We start from the raw sequence: 22,760 nt of genomic DNA on the forward strand, positions 1-22,760 counted from the left end.
AAGGTAAAGGCAACATTCTGCCAAAAACAATAATTGTTCCTTCCACATGTATGCAGATGACACTGTAATATTAACAAATGCAGACACGACTGAACGTGACTAAATAGTTTCAACTATACAAACATATATCACTAAATAATTGGTTCTGAATGTGAATACAAGTGGATTCTTGGAAAGTGTATTTTCTTGAATGGATGGCTATACAAAGCGGATTATAAAGTACAACAATTCACCATCTCATGCAAGCTGACACTGTTCTTAGTTTTATATATCTCTAAATGTTTATGATTTACATTCTCTTTTTATCTATTTCATTGCACATTACATTTTAAACATTTTAACACCTGAGCTGCATTAAATTAGCAACTCATTGGTACTATTGATAAACTCAATACTTGAATCCTCATGAATCCTCCTTGTAGCGTTTACCTGAATTAAAAGGTGAGTTCTTCTGCTTTGACTTGTCTTATGTGAATCACAGAGATTAAACAGTGTTGGGTATGAGGGCACAGCCAGCCTGTTTGGCCTGTGGGGATGCGGCTGAAGGCTTGAAGAGTCATTACATGCAGAAGAGAGTGGCGTGTAAGTGATGGCATGTCTTTTGGTCATTGAACACGCTCTACCCTCCAATTCACACCGTCCCACGTTTAGCTGAGAATGAAGATGAAAGGGGCGAGACAGTGACAGCACAGCGGAGAGAGAAAAAAATGTATAGAAAGAAAACACAGACAGGAAAAAAAAACCCTGCCGCAGCTAACATTGTCGGAGGATAATTAGAGGGCAGGATCTTGTCATGCCATGCGATTACTCAATTCCTGTGATATCCCTGAGAAGCTCCAGCCCTCCTGCTCTATAATCTAAAGCTCGGCCAGAAGACACTGCAGAGAAAGAGGAAGGCACAGGAGACAGGCGAATGCTGTTCACAATGCCATCGGTAAATCATTGCCATAAGAGGAATTTGGCACGCACCTGTATCCTGCAAGGTCATATTTACACCTCTGTCACCACAGAAAATATAATATAAGGTGTTCAACGTCTAAGAAATAAAATACATATCGCCATCATCTTCAAAAGAGAATGCCAGAGTTCAATTAAGCCTGCGTATAACAGAATGATACAAACCAAAAAACGTGCTCAGTGCATGAGTCATATTGCCCGAGGGAGCATGGGAGTACGAAACTTTATTAAGAGCCCTGAAAACCCCGGGGCATCTAAATTACACCTTTGATTATTAATTACCCAAAAAGAAGCCATCTATTACAGAAACCACGTCATCCCGCTGTTGGCGGAGCAGCCAGCCAGTGATTCAGAATGGCAAAGCACAGGAAACTACTCTGGCAAATTACACAGAGGGCGGGAAGAGTATGAAGCATGTATAGAGGAAAACATTGAATAGCCTGCAGTCATGCAGACTGGGTGAAGTGGGGGCACAGGATCATTTTCTTTGCAAAAGAACATGTCCCAAGATGAGTGTGTTTGTCCCACAATATTATCCATATTAAAGTGGATTAACTATATTACAACCTTAGTTGTTATTACCTGTGATATCTAAGGTGGTAGCGAGTGACTGGCTGATATGAGGATGTTGATGAAGGACTTAACAAGACACCACAAATTCAAGGGTAATTCCACTTTATTACAGTTTGGGTCTTATTTGGGTCACCTCTGCTACACCAACAGCATCTTATGTAAATCTGCAGGCTTGATTCTAAGCTTTTCGACCTCAGTCAATGAATTAGCACTTTCCCTGAGTAGCTGCATCCGCTCCGTCTGCCTGGAGATTTAAGCCTGAAAGAAGGTAAAGACAGCGAGGGAAGGCACTCTCTGATTTCAGACTCTCTTTTTTTCTTTATTCCTTTCCTCTTCCTCCTCTCAGACCCAATCCCACCTCCTCCACCCTCCTACCGCCTCCCATAACAGCGCTGATCTATGAAAACATACAAACATGACACTGAGCCTATGATAAACACCAGGTCTGTATTCGGGGAGGAGAGGAAATCAACTCCAGTTCAGGATGTGACCACTACCTCTGCCCAGATCAATCATACTCCAGCAGACCTGCATGTGGGGGGCAACCTGCATGTGGGGGGGCAACCATATCAGTACAGAGAGTTGGGAGGTATATACACACAGGCACACAAACACACACACACACACACACATACAAACAAAAGCTCTGGTAGTCTCTGTGCAGTGTAATGCACACATGGGCACAGCACACACAAAGTTAACAAGTCTCCCAGGCAGGCAGGTAAAGAATGAACCCGCTGCAACTGGATTCCAGGGCCGCGGTGCTGGGTTTACACTTTCAACTCCCCCTTCCTTATCTCCCAGATTAGCTCGATAAGAGAATTATGAAGCCAGACGGACATCTAAAGCTTCCTGGGGGGTCAACGGTGTGATGAGAGACAGCCCGGGAGGGGAGACTGCCGCCCCTGAAACGCTTAACCCTCCTGCAACATATACATGCGCACACACACATGTGCACTCATATGCACAGACCCCTACCCCAGGGCTCTACTTATTCATTGCTCCATCATCCCTTCTCCCCTTTATCAGAAAGAGAAGGAGCAGGAAACAAAGGAGGAGGGAAGTAAAGGAAGGGGGTGAGTACAGATAGCCTTGCTTCTGTGACTTCCTTCCTGTGCATTCCAGGTTTTGTGACCCTCTTTCAAGGACAAAGAGCTGAAACTCACTTCCCTCCTTCTTCTCAAAATTCAGGGGAAAAAAACGAAAGTTTCTCTCCAAGTTGCAGGAGACAGAGCAAAGAACGATAAATTATGGAGGTCAGGAAGTCACCTGGTCACAGGAGCGACTCAGCACTGTGCAGGTACAGACATCTGGGTGTGGAATGTCCATGAAATGTAAGCAACAGTGGGAGTAAAATATCCTTGTTCTACTACATTTTTTTAGAATTTACATATTTTTGTATTTTACTGTTTAAAGGACAAATATAAGCAAGCAGAATGAACTGCATCTATTTTTCTGCCAAAGAGCAAACTTTCAATGGAAAAAATGATAAAATTCACATTTTCCTTTTCACAACATCAATTTTTCTGACAAAATGTCTCATAATTGCAATGCTTTTATAATATTTATATCTTAAATAAAACTAGATGCAGCAGTTCATTTGTCAGTTGAAATGTAATTTGGAGAGTAAGAGCTGAAATTTTGGTTAAACTGTAAACGATAAAAATCTAAATTTCAATTGAAATTTTTAAGTAATTGGGAACAATTTAAATAAATGTGCAGTAATATTCATTGTGACGGGTTACCTATCAAGGCAGAATTGATTTTTATACCAAATTGAAATGAATGGAATCAAGTGGTTGTCGGCAACAGGCTCCTCCTGTCCACATGTCAAAGTGTCCTTGGGGAAGACACGAAACCCCAAATTTCTGGGGTTTGAGATGCAGGGGAAACGTGGAGAGGGTTGGGGTATGGGCGGAGTGGTGCTTGTTGTTCCTGTAAAGCCTCTTTAAAACCCTAACCCTCTTGTGGGCCAGCACCCTGTGTGCCATTAGTGTGTGAGCGTGTGCATGACTGGGTGAACAAGTGGCAAAAACCTTGTAAAGCGCTTTGGATAAGAGCGCTGTATAAATGTAGCCATTTCAAGTAGGTAGTAAGTATGAGACTTCTAGTAATGGGCTTAAAGCATTCAAATCACATACAATGTTTGTGCAGAATTACAGTGCATCTACTGTATAGAAGAGATACCAATGAACCTTGGCAAGATGCTTTACAGCAGTGGTTCCCAACCTTTTTGCCTTATGAGCCCTTAAAATGAGGCATTGTCTCACGACACCTATCGCATGTTGCATTATGTCAACGAGTTGTGAGTTTTTTCTGCTCATGTTTTTTTCATTTGAATAACATTTAGAGGCCTGAAGAGGTAAAAGTATCCAGTTTTTACAAGAAACATGCAACGTTGAAATAAATGTCAAAAAAAAAAAAAAAGTATTATGTTTGTATTCCTGTCCTGTAACTTGTCTTGAGACCCCTCAGGTTTATCTAATGACCCCTTGGAAGTGTCCCAAACGCCTGAAAATAAATTTGGTGCTTTTTTTTACCACAAAGCACTAAAACTGTGGTGGAGAACAATGTCTCCTGCAGGGTTTTCTGTTGGCAAAAGGGAATTTGTGCCCTCACTCATCCTCCCTTGGGCGAACACCTACATGAAGCCAGAACCTAAGAATTTTAAAGAGGCTTTAAAGGAACAACAAGCACTACCCCACCCATACCCCAACCCTTTCCACGTTTCCCCCACATCTCAAAACCGGCAAGTCTCGGCGTCCATCCATCCCATGATTCATCCTCCAACTCTGTCATCTGTGACTGGTGACGCACCCTGCTGCCCGGGGCATAATGAAACCTCTTACAGAGATTGCAGCTGCACCGACACCTTCACCACCTGATCCCCTGCTCTGGTATCATCTTCACCTATCAACCGGGCAAAAGTGCCCCTCAGGACCCCTTAACTCCAACCTTCTCCACACTTGTGCCCTCACCCTTGGCTCAGACCAGCCAACCTCTCATGCCATGCTAATTTAATCCAAAAACACTTCCTATAGCAGCCTGTTAATGTCAGAGCAGATTTCCTCTGTGCTCTCCGTAACCCAGAAAAGAGCACCACCCTGCCACTTTGCCAGGAACCTTCCTCGGTTTAGTGTTTCCCAACAAACGGCAAATATGCTTCAAAACCAATAAACCTACCCTTGATATTTATTAGGCTGTTATTCAAGTATTCCCTCCCTACTTGGCCAAATGCACGCACTTGCACACACACATGCAGGCGGTCACACACCTTTCGTCAGCCGCAGACATATTAGTAATTCTAATGAGGAGCAGAAGATTAAAGAGTTGCGTTGTCTAGGGTGTTACAGTACACGTCTAGCTTTACTATGAGGACCAGAGGTCAAGAAGAGCACCACGGAGGGAGGAAATTGAGAACATTTCTTGATTAAAGGCCTCTGGTACATCTAACCTTTGACTGCACACAGACTCGTGAATGGTCTGACTGCATATGCTGCCTGGCCCGAGTCGTTTTTGTGTGTTAGGGACCTCCAATAGCACCTGGAAAGAAAAGAGGATAAAGGAGGATATTCAGGGACTCACTTGCCCAGACATCTGTGGACAAACTGGTAAAAGCAGCAGCCAGCTTGGCAGCAGCAGTTATTGTTTGGCTCATGTAACTGTGTAGAATGACATCGGCATGTAAAGACTGCTCTGTTTTTGTATGGAAATAACAGGCACGCATTGAACATTACTTTTCCTCCTTCAAATCCCTGTTGATGCTTTGATGTTTTCTTCAGAATGTGGTCTTTTTTTGTTGTGGATACATATTCTGAGCGGTACATTATCATTGCACTTATATCAAAAATATACTGAAAGGTAAAACACTCTAGATTTAAGTCTAGAGTTGAACCTTGCTTTTAGCTGACCGAGGTGTTAAAAACAACACTTTCCATGCCGAAAACAACTTTATGGGGCGCATCTCCACCTTTTCCTCTCATTCACTAAAGCCACTGTTTCCTCATGTCCCCTGACCTCACAACTCCCTCACCCCCACCCAGCAGTTTGCTTATCAATCCTCCCTCAGCTCTATCATCAATCTCTCAGGGAAAATCTCCTTGTTTCTGCCAGTTGTTTCCTCGACTGCCAGCATGTTTGTTAAGACCCTGCAAAAGCTCCCCCTTTCCTGCCGGGTTAGTCGGAGGCTAATAAAACTGTCTTGATCAGTCATAAGACACCCTGAGAGAGAGAAAGAGGGTGGGTGTGAGGGGGGGGCGGGTAGCAGGGTCACGGCTCAGAACAGGCTCAGTCAGACCTTACTGGCTCAGCTGAGGGGAGGGCCTCGCTTTTTCGGACCTCCAAACCTGGAGGATGATAAATGGCATTTAAAGGAGACAGTAAAACACAACTATTGCATAAAGTCATCAGTTAAAGTTAATTACAAAATATATGGGGGTTTGATTGAATGGGTCTCCAGGGAGTGATCAGGGAGAGAAGCTGCAGGCAAGCCGTAGACAGTCGTCCGATGAGCGGCAGTGACTCACACACATTCCTTGAACTGGGACCTGGTCTGTGTAAAGGACTTCAGTGAGCTGCAGGGATGATTCATCCTGGGCCGCCATAAAAGCAAAAGCCATGAGCAAATGTTGGTCACTACCATACTCGAACCTTGATGAGGAACCTGGAAACATCCTAGCGATCCATTTAAAGTCATGTTGTTTGAATTATTATAAATATTTAAAGCTGCACTAGGCGAGATTTTTATATCCTACACTTGTTTGCATCAGTGAGAAAATGGCTGGACCTGCTTCATCAACACCACCCCAATCAATGGGAAACTGAGGTCCAATAATTTTACACTTTATAGACACAATACATGTTATCAGGGGTTTGAAATTCTCAGCATGCAGTTTGCTCATACTGCCCCTTTAACATATACAGACTCTCTCTTGCCTCTCACAAGCCATAAAATGCATAATTTACATACTCCAAAACTCCAATTGGACAGTTACTTTCTCGCCTTGCCGCTACATCGGCACATGGTGAATTAGTTCATTTCCAGAGTGATTTGTTTCAATGCATCATATTTATTGTTCAAGTCCCTGCAGCTTGTTAAAGTTATATTAAAGCTAAGTGGGAAGCCACTGACCTCAACAACCAGCTTTTCGAAGCACCTTTACATAGTTGAGTGAAGTGGTATGATTCTGCAAAACCGCTGATTATGATCAGTAGTAATGTCTTTTTTATATCCAATGCCAGCGTTTTTTATATTCTCACTTCTTACTATATTTGCATATGATAACTAAGGTATGGTTAAGGCACTAAAAGGTTCTTGAAAATCTGGACAATATAAATGTAAAATGTATTTCGGCTTATTGCAAGTGGCCAAAAGCATTGCTTCCTTGCAATGCATACATTGCCAATATTGTTCATTTTTGCACCCCCAAAGTGATTCTTGATGCATATGAATGTCATCAGTTTATCGCACTGGATCAGAAGCATCTTTGATAAGCATGCCCATGATGAACCACGGAAAACGAAAGATTATCCACTGACAGTCATACAACAGACACATATAGAAAACATGGTAACAATGGCATAGAGGTTAGTATGCATGCTTTGTGTTAGCTCTCACGTCTGTGTGTGTGTGTGTGTGTGTGTGTGTGTGTGTGTGTGTGTGTGTGTGTTTAGGGGGATCTGTTACGTTTCAGACACAGCGCTTTGTTACTGCTTCTGAGTGTTGGGGTGCAGCCGTGCATGCAATCAGTCAGTGTTTCTTTATAATTTTCAACAATTCAGTTTTTTTGGCCTCCTATACTTCATGTGCCCACTCATCAACACAATCACACATTCCCAAACACACGCACATAGATACAGAGAAACACACACACAAAAAAACTTTTGTACTCCTTTCCAAGCCAAATGATTTAAGCCAGTTCCTCATTCAACCAGCTGACGCCATGTGTTTCTCATGTTGCCCTGACGGTCCCTGTTCATGAGATCTTCATGTTTTATTTCAGAGTAAAAGGGACAGAAAGTCTAATCTCTCTGTATCAAGTACAAATCACATTGAGGGAAAATGCTAGAAAAGAGAAGAATGAAAGGTGGGGGGAGCAGGGCTGGTGGTGGTGATGTATAAATCTTCATGGGGTTTGCAGGGAAGGAAACTCTTATGCTGAGGAACAAGAAGCACATGTAGCGAGCAAGCTACCAGGAAATTGGTATAGTCTTGTATGATTTTATAGGGATCTTGGGCATGCCCTTCACATTAATTAGGATGTGGAGTGCGGAGGTATTTTTTACAGGAAACTAAGTATGGAACCCCTGCTGTCTGCCTCGGGGCTCCAGCTCCTGAGTCAAAAAAAACCTAGAGGACTCTGTAACCAAAGTAAAGCAGGATAATGCAGGTCATATGCACACAAACAGGCTGACACACACCAACAAGCAGGGACACACACATACACAGAAACATACTGTACGCACTCATGAGGGAAACATTATTTATTGAGGCCAAACGAATGAGAAAATTAGCTTTCAGAGGTTTGAGTGGACAGTGCAGGTATTTTTTAAAATGTGGAATTTCAAGTTATTACATTTTTTATTTCACCGCACAACCTGATTTGTTTTGTTTTTGAGTGATGTTGTTAAGGAAAGTTTGCTAATGGCAATCTTTGCTACTCCCCTGTTAATTTAGGTTTACTCACATTGTGGGGACTATGTTTGCATAGTCACATGATAAGGACTCATCTCATATTTGGGGACAAAAACATGATCCCCACAAGCTGAACTTGCTTTGTAAAGCTGAAACACTTCTCCTCTTTTAGCCCAGCGTGTGTGTAAGTGTGTGTGTTGACTGCACATTTGCAAACTCCTCTCCTCTCTGCCCACCCAGGTAGTTCTTCAAAAGTACACAGTGGTAACTTCATCCTCTGTCTACTTAAATATGGCACTGCCGAAATGCCTTCGTTCATTTGCCAACCTAAACGGAGACCAAAGTGAATTCAAAAACATGTCGTCAACTTGTATTTAACGTCTCATCCCAGCATGTGCATATGTATTTCTGTATGTACACTGCAAAATAATCTTTAAATCCAGTCATTTTGTTCTGTGATTTAGTCCTTAAAGTTATAATTTGTATGAAATCAAACCCCGTTTTTGATACTATTCATGGTCAACATATTTTCTGTCGTAGCCATTTATTGTATTTATATTCTGTAATTAACTCGAATTACGTCTCTATAAAGTAGTTTTCAAGATAGTGGCGGAGTCTGCCCCTCCTGTGCTGCATTCACAGGGAATGATGCAATAGGAAGCGATACTATTTGTGATTTTATCTCTCTATCTATTGATATCAGCCTCAGTACTCTTCACTGTCCTACAAATGAATCAGAGCTGTATTATAGTTACTGCTAATGCTAACCCAACATTTCCTCCTGCTTCATATCAAAAGCATTCACCTGGCGGAATACAGGGTGGTTTTTATTGTGAAGCACTCACAGGAAACAGAATTAAAACTGAGCGTGATTGTTCATCCAGAATATGTCTAAAAATCATGACAATTGTCATTTCTCCCCATTGTCTTTGCTTCAGTTTCACCAGCGAATCATTTTTAATAGTGTACACCTTCAACTCCTCAGCAAGCTCACCAACTTTAGAGTGCCTTGTTGTGTGGGACAAAACTACTCACATGGCGCGCAGCGTGAAATGAGATCGCCATCGCAATTATTATTGACCAACTTCTTTATTAAAACAACATTACAGTGTGAGTGTGTTTGGCTGCACTGTAAACAGATACACCAACTGCTCTTTTTTATTTGTTTTATTTATGAGAAATCTGCTGGCACAGTGAGATTATTTCCAATAGAAAATAATTAAAGAATCATTGTTTTCAGTATTTTCTAAATGGTTATTTTTTTCTTGATGTTAGTGCAGTGGCCTGCATTGTCCTTTTTATGCTTCAAGAAATAAACCTGATTTCGAGAAAATCTTTGAAAAAGGTTTATTTCCAGTGGACATGAGTGAAATATCCTTAATTCAATGTGATATAATGTCATAAAATAAACAGTAAGGATGTTAAGACTCATTTCTGCTACACAAAGTTTAACTTTATTAATCTTTGCTCTTTTCTTGTAAAATACTGGGTGATTTTACTTCTTCAAGGCTTTAAAAACTACAGCAAGGAAAATCACTTTTTGGTGGAAGTTGTCACAACAGTGGGCACATGTTTCTGGTGACGAGGGGCTACAAAGAGATATTGCTTTATTTGGAGGGGTCACAAAACCAAAAAGCCTGGGAGTCACTGCTATGGAGGATGCAGTGGCGGTGCGACAGGTTCTCATTTGACCAAAAAAGCGCAGAGAAAATCTCACATTACCTCCCATAAGTATTGCTTATATTCCTGACAATTTGCACTCCCAGACAGACAAACCAGAGGGTCGATCTGCAGTTGCAGAGGAGGAAGAACCATCGGAGTGTGTAGCACAGTGTCAGGACAAGCTGTGTCTAAACGCCTCGCTGTATGTTTACACAATCTAATGCACAAGTTCAAAGGTGAAGGGGAAAAGGCCTTTTAATGTTTCCGGGTTTATTTATTCAGCCTAGTGTCTGGCTAAGAACTAGCTCCCACCCACCCCAACCCACCTACCCCCCCCTCCTCACTTCAGGCCCTCCTACAAGGGTTCCCACCTCAAATGACACCGCGAAGCCAGCGCTATGATTGGTGAAGAGCACAATGTGGTCTGTGTGAGAGAAAAAAAAAAAGAGAGGAGCTGTAACTTCTATCCACATGTTTTCCAAGGCAAGTTAAGTACACACAGTAGTATATAAGGGCAATAAATCAACTAACAGCCAACCACAACAGTCCCGCTCATTTCTGCAGAGGGGCGGGGGGGCTCTCTGTTATCGATTTCAAATAGCTCATGTAATTTTCTTTCCAAGCATAGATCTCGCGGTTTAATGATAAGTTGTTTGATTTTGAGAAGAGAAATTAAATCTGAATTATGCGTGGAAACTTGCATCTGTATTGAATGTGTATTACAAAAAATCTGTGTTGCGCTCATTCTGAGCAGATGTTCAAAATAGTATTAAATGTGCATACACACATACACACACACTATAAAAATTGCTTTAGGTAGGCAGACCCAGTATGCCAAACTTTAACTGTTGTTCCTGTGAGCAGTCAATCATAAACAGTTGAGCCATTTTATTTGGCCAACTCGCTGTTAGTGGAAAGTGTTGGCACTCCGGCCCGAGGCTCATAAAATTGACATGTCTGTAAATTCATGCATTTATTGACACAAATTAATAGATGCAATGCCTCTCTCCGCTATTTCATTCTGCACTTTTCTCTACATTCTCAACCAGATTTTGGACAAGGTTCCCAGTCGAAGGGAAGTGCTTTTTTCTTTTTTCTAAAGAGGCAAGTTTCAAAATCTTTGAGTAGAATGCAGCAGCCAGACTAAACAGAAAACAGAAAAGTTTACTGTGCACAGATGCACTCAAGTTCAGTTTGAGTCCAGGAACTCGAGCCAAGGAGTCATGGCTGACTGTATATTATGGCTATCAGGGGGCTCTCTTCTTCAGACAAGGACAAACCATTACATTATGTAGCGGGGAGAATATTTTTTGAGGGGACAGTTTGAATCTGGTGCTGGTGCTTTCTGTGTGGAGTCTGCATGTGCTGTCTGTGTTTGTGTGGGGTTTCCTGCAGGTGATCCAGTTTGTTCCCACAGTCCAGACGCATGCAGGTGAACTCAAAACTCCCAGTTTTTCAGTAGGTGGGAGGGTGTTTCTCTGATTTTTCTCACTGAATCCAATCCTTATCTTCCACTGTTTCTGATCTAATTCATTTCGTTTCCCAAAACCCTGCACCCTCTTTAACAGCTCAGAGAAAACAAACCTAACATTGTTTTATCACCATCATTCTTCATGACTTTGCCTAATTGTATGAGAATTGCTAATACACGTTTTTGAACTGATAACGTGTTTTCAGAAGTCCACGCCAGAACATGATGGGTTTGGTTTGGGGTCTGGGATCATATTCTCTATATGTGTGGTTGGATTTCACAGTACTTTTTACGCAGCACCACACCCCTCCAAAATCCCAAATACGTCTATTTAGATTTACGTTATTGCACCCTTTCGTTCCGAAGGACATTTTACCGCTTCAATACTTTTTTACATACGAGGTTTTAATGAGGTCGGAGGAAAAAGGAAAAAGAAGTCAATATGACAGGAAGAAAAATTACGATTGTTCTATTTAATTTTTACACATACGGCATTGGGGTCTGTGTGACCACAAACAATGAGGAAGTAAAGCCAATGTCAACACAAGAGTTTAAAAGACGAAGTTATTTCAGAAGTAAGTGTTGCCTGTCTTTTTGGTTTATTCAGCCATATGAGAACATAACAACTGGGCTGAGACCTTGTTCAGAATCAGGTTTCTGATCCACCGGTGATCCCACACAGTGACAGGAAGCACTGTACATGACGGGTTAAACGTGCCATGAATTATGGGTTAAGGTTTTAACCCGGAAGAGAGTCCTTTCATGTCCCACATTGCTGCGCAGTGACGGAAGGAATGGCTCTCACATGGCTTTTGTGGATGAGTTATGGTTCTTTAGTCATTTTGCTGTGTTGGATGTATTGAAATGATGCATTTCTGCAACACAATCCCCCGATTTAAACCAAAGCAAACAGGCTGCAGGCTTGAGAACAAGCCAACTCTGCTTCTCCAACCTCATTTTCTCAATTTCACCCTCGCTCGTCCCCTCCTCCCCGCGCTAACGAGATGTGCCAGTCACAGGACACCCTGCTGGCTGCAGAGAGCATTGCCTCTGTGGGACAGGTGAGGAGTGGGCTTTTGCCGATCAGCCTGGCTGGAAATCAGGAATGCCCTCCTCCTCCTCCTCCACCTCCGCCTCCGCCTCCTTCTTCCCTTCCTAATGGCTCATACCAAACTCACCAGGAGATCTGTGACCGCACCATCCTGAGACCATGAGAAGACTGCCACCAACTTCCCCAGAGGTGGAGGATTATGAGCAGCAAATGCTTTGCATCTGTGTGCTTTCTATCTGTGCAAGCAAAATGTACTTGGAGGCAGTCTTGTGTCCCCAGAGGTTAAAGTTTCATGCAGAGGGCTCTGATGTTTTCCTTTTGCAAGCAAAAAAGACAAGATACTCATGGATGTTATTCATATTTCATATCACTTCTGGGATTTTCTTTCATAAACTATTGATTATGGCCTGTAATGAGGCATTGTTGCAATTGAAATGCATTCATAGACAAGTGAATGGCACTCTTTCATGAAACTGTATCCATCAATGCAGTCAAGAGGTTTTATTAAAAAATGCTGAAAGGATGTTTCACTGCTGCTCTGGTATTTTTATTATTTTAGTTTTATGAGGACATCATCTCTTTTTTTCTCCCTTTCCGTTGAGTTTCTTTGCCTCAGTTTACATTCTCTTTACTGCCTCTTCTCCAGAGTTCAGCTGGAAGCGCTCTGTTTTCTCCACAAGAATTTTACGACTCTCTAACAGAGTGTTGAGACACAAAAACACTTAAGCGGCGCTGGAAAAGGCGGCGGGACGGGACTGACAAACAGGGACACAAAGCCTTGGAGGAATGAGGAGAGAGATGGAGACGGACAGGAAGAGAGAGAGAGTGTGTGTGTGTGTGTGTGTGTGTGTGTGTGTGTGTGTGTGTGTGTGTGCAGCCAACATATTTTAGTGTGATGACAAAGCATTTCTACGTTATTTAAAGTCATTTCCAGATCTCACAGGAAGTGTGCATTTGGCTTCCCGAGGACATATGGTGTTAAATGTACCTGCTCTGCCCAGTTGTGGTCCGATTTGACGTTGATGAGCTACGTCTCACATGCTTAATGGTTCACAGCAGCCCTGCAGCATCTGTTCAATGTCTGTCTGAGGGTGGATATGCATTTTTAGGGCCAATAAGTGCATAAGTGACAGCGGTGGACGGAGTAGTTCGCCCCAGATTAATCAGATTCAGTTCAATAACCCTGCAATCCTAGAAGTCTGAAGAGAAACCCCGGATCTTAATTCAGACTTGCGTTTCGAGCTCCTCTGAAGTAGACAAAGAGGTAATTTGCGAAAGCATCTGGATCCGGTGGCAAAGCAGGCCTGAGCAGCGAAGGAGTACGTTCCCATCCCCAGCCCCTCTCCCAAAACCCCCTCTTTCCCCTCCAACCACCACCCTCGTCTGTTTATCATAGGATCTCCAACACACAATCAAACATGAAAGGATGAGTGCTCGCAAGAGCCTTTTTAGATTTTGTGGAAATGTGACATCTCTGGAAACATTTAGCCTGTCATAGCTGCTGCCGCTCTTCAAAGAGCGCCGAGAGGAATAGATTAATGTCGCTTCTGTAACAAACCTTCTTCCTGTCTGTTCTCCTTTCCTACTAAACACGCTGGCTCCCTATATCTACTGTAACCATGCACAGAGATTACTGACTGTATAGTAATAAGGCAGCAAATCATTTTAAGATGTCTGTGTATCAACATAATACTGGCCATGATTTCAAACTGATAAGGCATTTGTGCTTCTGTATCCCATTATGTAATGTAGATTGAAAGTAATCTATACATGTCTTTGCGTTATGCCAACGAAATAGGAAAGGCATGAGAACACATACCGTACACTTGCATGTCATAAGACCAAGAGGAGGTAGTCTGCGTGTTATACTGTCTGTATCAGCACAGGTCAATGGGAATTGTACAGAAATGAATGAGAAGGGATCTCTATAGGTAACAATCATTAACCTTTACTTCCCCTTCATGTCAGCGTACTGGAGATAGCCTGGAGACACCATTCAAATGCTGTGACAAGGTTTTCATCACATCCTATCTACAATGTAGCCTCTAAAGAGGTATGTCATTTTATATTACATACCGCATACATTTGGGGGATTTGGGAAACACACTTAAAAGAATATTCAAAATCAACGAAGCAGAGATATCCTGGCTTTAAAGGTGTGCTCAGCCAATTCACCCAGGGTGGCATCACACGTGTACACAAGCTGAAAATGTTTTATCTTGAGCATGAAAATGTATAATATAGAGAATATGGCTTTACTACATGAACATGCACAGACGAGAGGGGGAAATGAAACAGAGAGAAGTGAACTGGCGTTACTTTCCTTATAGTGATCAACGAAATTAAGGTATCACATTGTTACTATAACACTTGTTTTATACCAATGTAGCTCAAATGCATGGACAGATCACATCATGGACTGCATCTCGTTGACATTATTTTGTATAGGGAAGACCTGTCTTGACCAGAGTCCCATCGCCAACCCCCAACAATAAATGAAAGACCAAGGAGGTCCTGAGCCTTACCCGTTTGAACCTCTGGCCTTGTTCACGCCTCGTTAACCAGAGGCTGGGGCTGGCCTTGTAGGCGCCGAGTCCATAGAGATCCAAAAGAGGACCAGCTAACATTAGCAGCTAACGTTAGCTCGAGTTGGTCCTCTTTAGCTTAGGTGATGATAGAGAAATTAGACATTTATGTCCGTTACATATCGTTATATTCTCTGTGGAAAAGAGTGAGTTAGCCGATGTTCTACTTTGTACTACTGCTATACCAAGGTCAGTGGACCCCAGACAGCTGATCCAAACTGGGAGGTGAAGTGCTTTTGCTAATATAGACAGACTATAAGAAAGACGAGAACGAGAGACAAAAATAGGAGGCAGAGAGGGTCAGACAGAGAGAAAGGAATGCTGTTTACTCATTGCACTCATCCATAAGAGGGCTCCATCTCAACAGTCAGTCAGCCGGACGTTGCCTTGAGTTCAGCACCACATCCAGCCAGCAACCCCCCTTCTCCTCCCTCAAACACCCCCCCCCCACCCCCAACACTAAACCGCCACCACTTTACCAACACAAAAAGATGCAGCACGGCACTTTCCTTTTCACCCTAGCATGCAACCCCCCTCCCCTCCAACCCCACTCAACACACACACACACACACACACACACACACACCCCTGGCCTCCCCCTTTCCCACCTTTGTATCAGTTGAAAGGCATATGGTTACTGCCATCCGATTCCCCTCGGCTGAAAGTGCCTTTCACTTTACCGCAGTTCACAAAGAGGTCAGACTACAGCAAACAGAAATATTGTGTGAGAGCTCACTTTTTTCTGTGCCTGAGCTAAGGGATGTGAGAGACACAAGAATAGCTGGGGGAAAAGAGAGTCCCTGATAAAGTTACATCTGGTCAAACAAACCTCACTCCATTCTTCATGCCAGAGCGGGAGAATTTATGTTGCAGTGAATAAAGAGCGGTATTTGAGAGAATTGACAGAAACTAACCTCGGACATGGTCAGCCATACATCATTCATTCAACTCCACGTCCTTGCACAGAGATTTCTAACCAGGTCGGATTTCCTGATGTAGTTCAAACTGCTGCAGTAGAAACGCACTGTTTGGAGCCACAAAAGTGGGACAAATTTGGGACTGAGAAGACAAGGGCGTCTTGTCTGAGGTGACCATCACAATGAGAAAATCAATCATCGATGGGCAGACAGAGCTGATAGGAGCGAGGTGTCAGAAATATCACAGTGGCCGGTGTGTGTAACATGATGAGGCGGTGTTTCAGTCCAAACCCCTGGGTCCTCTGGGCTATCTAGTCTCTCCAGCTCTCTTTGTGCTACTCTGGTAAATGATTAATAATGAGTGTTCCTCTGCTGACCTTGTTTGTTAAAAGACTTGTACCTGACAACTTCCCACCGCTTGTGCACGAAAGGAAAACTATTTCTGACTCAGGGACCCGCTCCCATTTCAGAACGTCCCCCTGCGCCGCTTGAACGAGTCATAGAATAAGTTGAGCTCTTTGAAGCTTTGCGATCTCTACCCCAGTGTCCCTATTGTTAACCTTAATAATTGTAGCCATGAGTTGCAGGGTAGATTTTCAGACCGCAGCCCTGTAATTAGACTGCCTATTCAGGCACCAATTTATGACCAATATTTTTCTTGGCATAAAAGCTACTGAGCAAAAGATTTGATTTCCAAACGGGAACTCTGGGGAACCACACCAAAACAGCCTCTGGAAAGAAACCACGCAGCCAAAGAGTCTTCAGCACTTCAAACACTTCACTGCGAGCTAAAACAGATTAATTCTGAAAAGCTAACTGGTGTTTACTTTGCCCTTTATGATGGTTCCTTTTAGTGGGCTAACATTTGGTGAGAAAGTGTCAGACTTGGTTTCATCAAGGCCCGCTGCTTCCCTTGCAGGCCGGGGACTCTTCGAGGAGATCTTCCCCCAGCAACATCCCACCCCCACCCCACCCTTGGGGAACAGACTGACGACCGGCCCTGGAAGTGTGCCTTGTTCCACGGGGCCATCAAACATTTATTCATCTCATAAGCTGCTGCCAACAGCCTCACTCGCTGCCGTGGGCACTGCAGCGAGCCGGGCAGAGGCAGGCCAGGTCAGCCTCCCAGTTCTGACAGTCATATAAAAGATAATGCGGTGAATTTATATGCATTTCAGTTTTGGTGTGTGTAAACGCAAGCAAGTGTGTGTGTGTGTGTGTGTGTGTGTGTGTGTGTGTGTGTGTGTGTTTGTGTATTAGGGAACGCAGTGGTGAGGGGTTTTTACCCCTGAATGGAAGACTGCCTTGCACCATAAATCTGTCCCTCACTGGGAAGACAAAATGAAAATGGCCCCATCATAAAACATCTGTAATAGCTCCATCCACCACCAACACATAATGGGGCAATTACCAAGAAGGGGGGCTGGGACAGCATGAAGCCTTTAGCTCTCTTTGGTACACCACACAATGCTTTGGTGTATGTGTTTGTGTCTCATATGCATATGGTCTGTGTATATACATATGTTGGTGCTTCATTCCAGTTTAGGAACCGCTACGTGAAGGTCTTAAAAGAGTCACGGAGCGAATCATATTGCAAAAACCTCTACTTTTACCTGTTCGTTGACCCTGGACCCTGTTCGCCAAGAAACCACTCCGTCCATTCTGCACAGTGACAGACAGGAACATCTAATCTGAAATTGCATTATTGATGCCTGATCTTTTGCATGGCCCGGCTCGGGCCCGGCGTCTTCCACACCTCGTAATCAAGCATAATTGAGGTTAACTGTACGGCACGGCTGAAACGCTAGACAGGTAAGCCGCAGCCTCTCATGATTAATGTAGTGCGTTAGTGTTCTGGGCTCTGACCTTTTGAGATAGGCCAGGCACCATTTTTAAGTGAAAGCTCTGCCTCTGCCGAGTTGTGGAGTTGTCCATCAAGTCCTCCTGCACCCCGCCATCACCCCCCCTTCCAAAGTCAGATCCTTGTCTTGCTGCCTCGTTGCCCCTGACCCATGTTTGTTTGCCTGCATGTCTCGTTTTACAATACAGAGTCAAAACCTCTTTCTACCACCCAGGTCCCTCTTTAAATCTGGGTATGTGTTATGTATTGGATAGAAAAGGTCAACAGGCATTGATCGAACATGGCTCAGGAGGGAAAGAATGGTGTTGTTGTTTTTTTCTTACCATTGAGGCATAAAGGCTATTCCGTGCTACTCTGGAGCTGCTTTGCTATTTAATTCCTGCCTTTTCCTTTGACACTGCAAGTCAAAACATTCATCGTAGGTCTAACTTGTCCACCCGTGGGCTGAGTGTCCAGACCAGTGAATGCCATTGTCCAGCCCCTGTTGGTCAACAACCCTCCCTCTCCTCTCCTCCAAGCCTTCGCGGATGTGAATTGGCAGCGAGGTCACGTCCTTGCCTTGCTCCCAAACATAAGCATTGTCCAAGTTAACTGAGTAAATTTACTTTTAACTCAAGCTCATTCAGACCCTCACACAAACACACAGAGACACTCGAGAGAGAGAGAAAAAAAGATGAACTGCAAGCGTACAAAAAGACAATCTTCCTTTCTGCAGAGATTTGCGGGAGAATCAGAAGGTGTACTGGTTAATCAGGGACGGCGAGGACCCGGGTCACCATCTGTAACATAGACCAGGGGCAGTAAATGAATGAGGAGGGGTGAAAGGGCACTCTCAGACATTCCTTTGGAAAATAAACAAAATGAAAGCGGGCTTCTCTGGACAGGTATTCCAAGCAGATCTATCAAGTTGACTTTAGTTTTTGCTGTTTTCTGAGTTTATAAATACGATCTTTCCCCGATACAAAAACCAGAAATGCAGGTTAAAGTAAAGTTTCTACTGCATTTGAAATATGATACATGAGCAATGGCTTCATCCTCATATTTCAAAAACCCAGTTGGGAGTGAGTTTAATGCAATTAGCAGGTTATCTGTGGCGAAGTGGAGGTGTCTCTCTTCCTGTTACCTTATGGTCTGACAGGAGGGAGGGACGGCTTTCTGTAGGACCACAGAGGAAGAGACGGGCAGATGCCCCGTTAGAGGAAACACCCTGGTCTTTTGTTACACTATGGCTGCTTTATTATCTGCCTCTGCTTAAACAGCAGCTGCCAAGTGCAACCAACCACCACTCTTCTCAAAAGACGCATTTTTACAGTTGTGGCTGCCGTTCGGGCAAGTGATTTCAAACATTTCTACGAAACACACTCTTGTTTTCCTGAAATATGTTTGAAAACATGGATGGCAGGAGGAAAAAGAAAAGTAGTGACCTCTGGCATTAAGGCACAAGCAAGTGTATTTAATGTTTGGGGCCGCCCCCGCCTTTGTGTCAAAGCCAGTGGTTCAATGAAAGGCGGCAGTAGGGGTCACTTCAGGCATCTGCTGCTCTCCTGCACCACTCATCTGTCCATCTGTGTACGCCGCTGCCCTTCTGTCCACTCATACACACTCACAGACACACAAACATATATAGGAAGTCACACTCCTTCAAGTTACATGTAAATTCACAAACACTGCAGACATCTAATTGATGTAACTGTGCTTCACTCTTATTGACTCTTTATTTCCTTTACATTCATGTTGAGAGTAGCAGAGGACTTTGGAACTGATGCATAAAAACCACAAATTGGTGCATAGAAATTCACCAGAATGCAGGAAATAAAGTGTCTGACACCCAAATGTCATGGTGAAAGCCCCCCGCCCCCCGCCCCTGCTTGATTTGATTTGTTCTTGGCTCGAACAAGGTGTCAAGCTTTATTATAGAGGGAACTACAGTATCTGCAAACCATAATGGGACGGAGAAGAAACCAGGGAAAGAGGGACCCCTCTAGAGGCAAAAGAATAAATAAAATACTGTGAGGGGAGAAACAGTGACTGAAAAATATGTAAGTTCTTGCTGGATTTTATCAGTAGCAGTTTCAAAGTCAGGCCTTGGCAGCGTCCAAGCTCCTCTTTTCTCTTCCTCGCTCTACGTTTAAGTCGCATCCATTCAAACAAATCAAAGCACAAGATCTAAGTCCTCGCGATAAATTTTCTAATGCTCTCTAATGCCCGTTGAACTAATTTCTGCTCGCTGTCTGAAAGATCAGCCATGATTTATGCCTTTCCTGTGGCTGATGAGGACATCACTGATATGGAAGAGGTTAAGTATGAGGAACATTTATGTCTCCATACGAGCCAAGATGTTTTTTTTACATCTTGGAGAGGCTCCCGGGCTTTCCACTCGGAGCAGCACCTAGTAGATCTTCACTTCTGCAGCCTTGCAGATATCCAAAGAGGAGCCTCTATGCACAGATGTGGGGTGTCAAGACTATTTGTGTTTCTGATGAAGAGGACCCGTCTCTTTGCCGATTTGGGTTTGCTTAGACTAATATATTAGGACCCAGTTTCAAATAAACACAACTTTCTTTTTTTTTTTTTTTGCTCTCTCTGCCTCAGCGTGGAGCAGAGGGACAATAAGGCGGTTGTGATGAAGAACTTTATAGGAACATTTAACTTGAGAGTGAGGGATTGAAGCGGGTAAACAAAGCATTCCTTTCCCTTTCATCACCATTTAACTGTTCCCCTAACATTCAGTCTCACCTCCCAGGCCAGTGCCCACCAGACCGGGGGAAACTTGTCAAATAAATATAAATCAAAAAGCAAAGGTTTATCCCAAAGGTTACCGTGAAGTTGCTTAGAGATTTAGACTTGATTGTGCAACATTACAGTATTTCAAATTCAGAATCAGCTGCAAAGACTCATGGTGGTGCACAGTATCCCCCAAAGTGCACTTGCGAGCTAGCAGAGATAGCATGGCACCTGGTAGCACCCCGGCGATGCTGTTCCAGACTTGCAGCCTGGAGGGCCATTTGGTTACACTCAGGGGAATGGTTGTTGTGTCAGTCATTTGCGGCGGCCACTAAAGAGTGCACTTAGCATCCTCTGTTTCCCCCTAGCAAACATGTGGGGAGTGACATGATACTGTACAAGAGCCTGGACAACATATAACATTTCAAAGCAATTTCCTAATTGTTTCCAGGCCAAGGTCGACGGCTTATATGGAAGCAATCCCTCCTTTCAAACTTTTTTTTTTCATCCACAGATTGGGAAACATTAAAGTGTTAAGTAAACTTGACCCAGGCGGGCTAATTCATTGGGAAATAGCTGGGGTTCGTACATTCAGTGCCATATCAGTGACAGTCAGTCAGTGGACTTCCCTCCGCCTGGATGGCCACCATATGTTTCTATGGTTTTTGGGGCGCAATCCTGGGCCAGCCAGTCACTGAAAAATGACATTTGTTGTCTGTGATGAGAGACTGTTTACAAAGGGGAAGCTAGCATACCTGAAGGCAAAGATATATGTGCTCCATATGCGCTGTTCTTATTGGGGGATTCTAGTGTTGACGGAAGCTTAGAAAGTCTCTATAACCACATGGAAAAGTATAAAATCGCCACAATATAGTATTTTTTTCTGTGTAATTTTAGCATATTTAATCATCCAGGAAGAAAAAATTAAAGTTTTTTAAGTATGCGTGGTTGTAGGGAGACTATAGAAAGTTATTTAGGCCTACAGAATCTAAAATACGACTAATGTGATTACATTTTTTCATTTAATGAATCCACTGATAAAAAGACAACTTCTTGGCCTCTCATTCCCTCATAAAGTCATGCCCTATACTTCTTTTTTAGTCAAGTCAAGTCTTAAAAACACTTAAAGCGAATGAAATGAATGCAGAAAGGGTTGCATTAATCATCAGAAGTACCAGACTTTGTTTTGAATTTTATTTGTACAGTAATGGTGTGGAATAGTATCCAGTAATATATGTATATAAATGATCTTATATATCATTGTAAAAGCTCTTTACACTCTAACTGAATGCACCTCAAAACTCAGATCCTATATGCAATGATGAGGTAGACATTAATAATGGTATTTTCCACCCTCTGCAAAAAAAACAAAAAAAAAATATCGAATACACCTTAAATTACTCTTATCAATGTAAGAAATATATGATTATCATGGAACTCTGTACATCACAAATAATAAAATAATTATAGAATAGAAATTATACCGATTTGAGTGCATTTTTGTATATTTACAAAGAAATGCCGCTTTCTCATTTCTTCATTCGTTGCACTTTGTAAAGTTTTCAACTGTACAAATATTTACAGCTCCAAAAGAAACAAAACAAATAATGAACAGCAGTGCATTCAAAGCTAATGTGCATTTAAATATCGTCTCGTTCGCGAGTCTTTCTGTCTTTTATTTTCGTCATCAGAGAAGACAACTCTCGTCGCTGAGCGCGCTGTGTCCTCGGCGCTGTCAGCTGTGGAAGTGCATTTCGTAAAGATGCAGACTTTTGAGCAAAAAAAAAAAAAAAAAAAGTTCGCCTCAGTAATGTGTGCTTTTTTTTTTCCTCTTCTTTTTTTTTTTTTTTTACACAACAGGGCCCCAGTCCAGGCACAAGTCTGGTTTTTGTGTCCTTTCTTGTCCAACAAGACGCCTTTCCCAGCGCCTCTCAACTGGTCTCCAGTAAAAACAAAAAAAAAAAATCTCTTGAAGGCATCACCACCACCATCTTATCTCCTCTCCTCAGACCAGTCTGCGGGTGTGTTTCTGTGTGTGTTTGGTAGGTTAGACATTCGCCCTTTTTTTTTTTTTTTGTTTTTTTTTTTGGAAAACAGGCAACTTGCTCGGGCCTGTAATGACTCCAGCTGGACGGTGGCAATTACGGCCTGGATGCACATACCCAAAAGGGTCCGGGCCTGGCTGGCAGGATCACACGGCAGAGCTGCAACAAAGCGCTGAGCCCACTGTCCTCTGGCCTCGGCACGAACAGGTGCACGGTCGCACTCAATGGGCTCCCATCTCGCCTCGTAGGCTGCCCATCCCACGTCTCACTCTCTGGGAAA

The sequence above is a fragment of the Enoplosus armatus genome, chromosome 9 (genome assembly GCF_043641665.1).
Source record: "Enoplosus armatus isolate fEnoArm2 chromosome 9, fEnoArm2.hap1, whole genome shotgun sequence".
NCBI lineage: Eukaryota > Metazoa > Chordata > Actinopteri > Centrarchiformes > Enoplosidae > Enoplosus > Enoplosus armatus.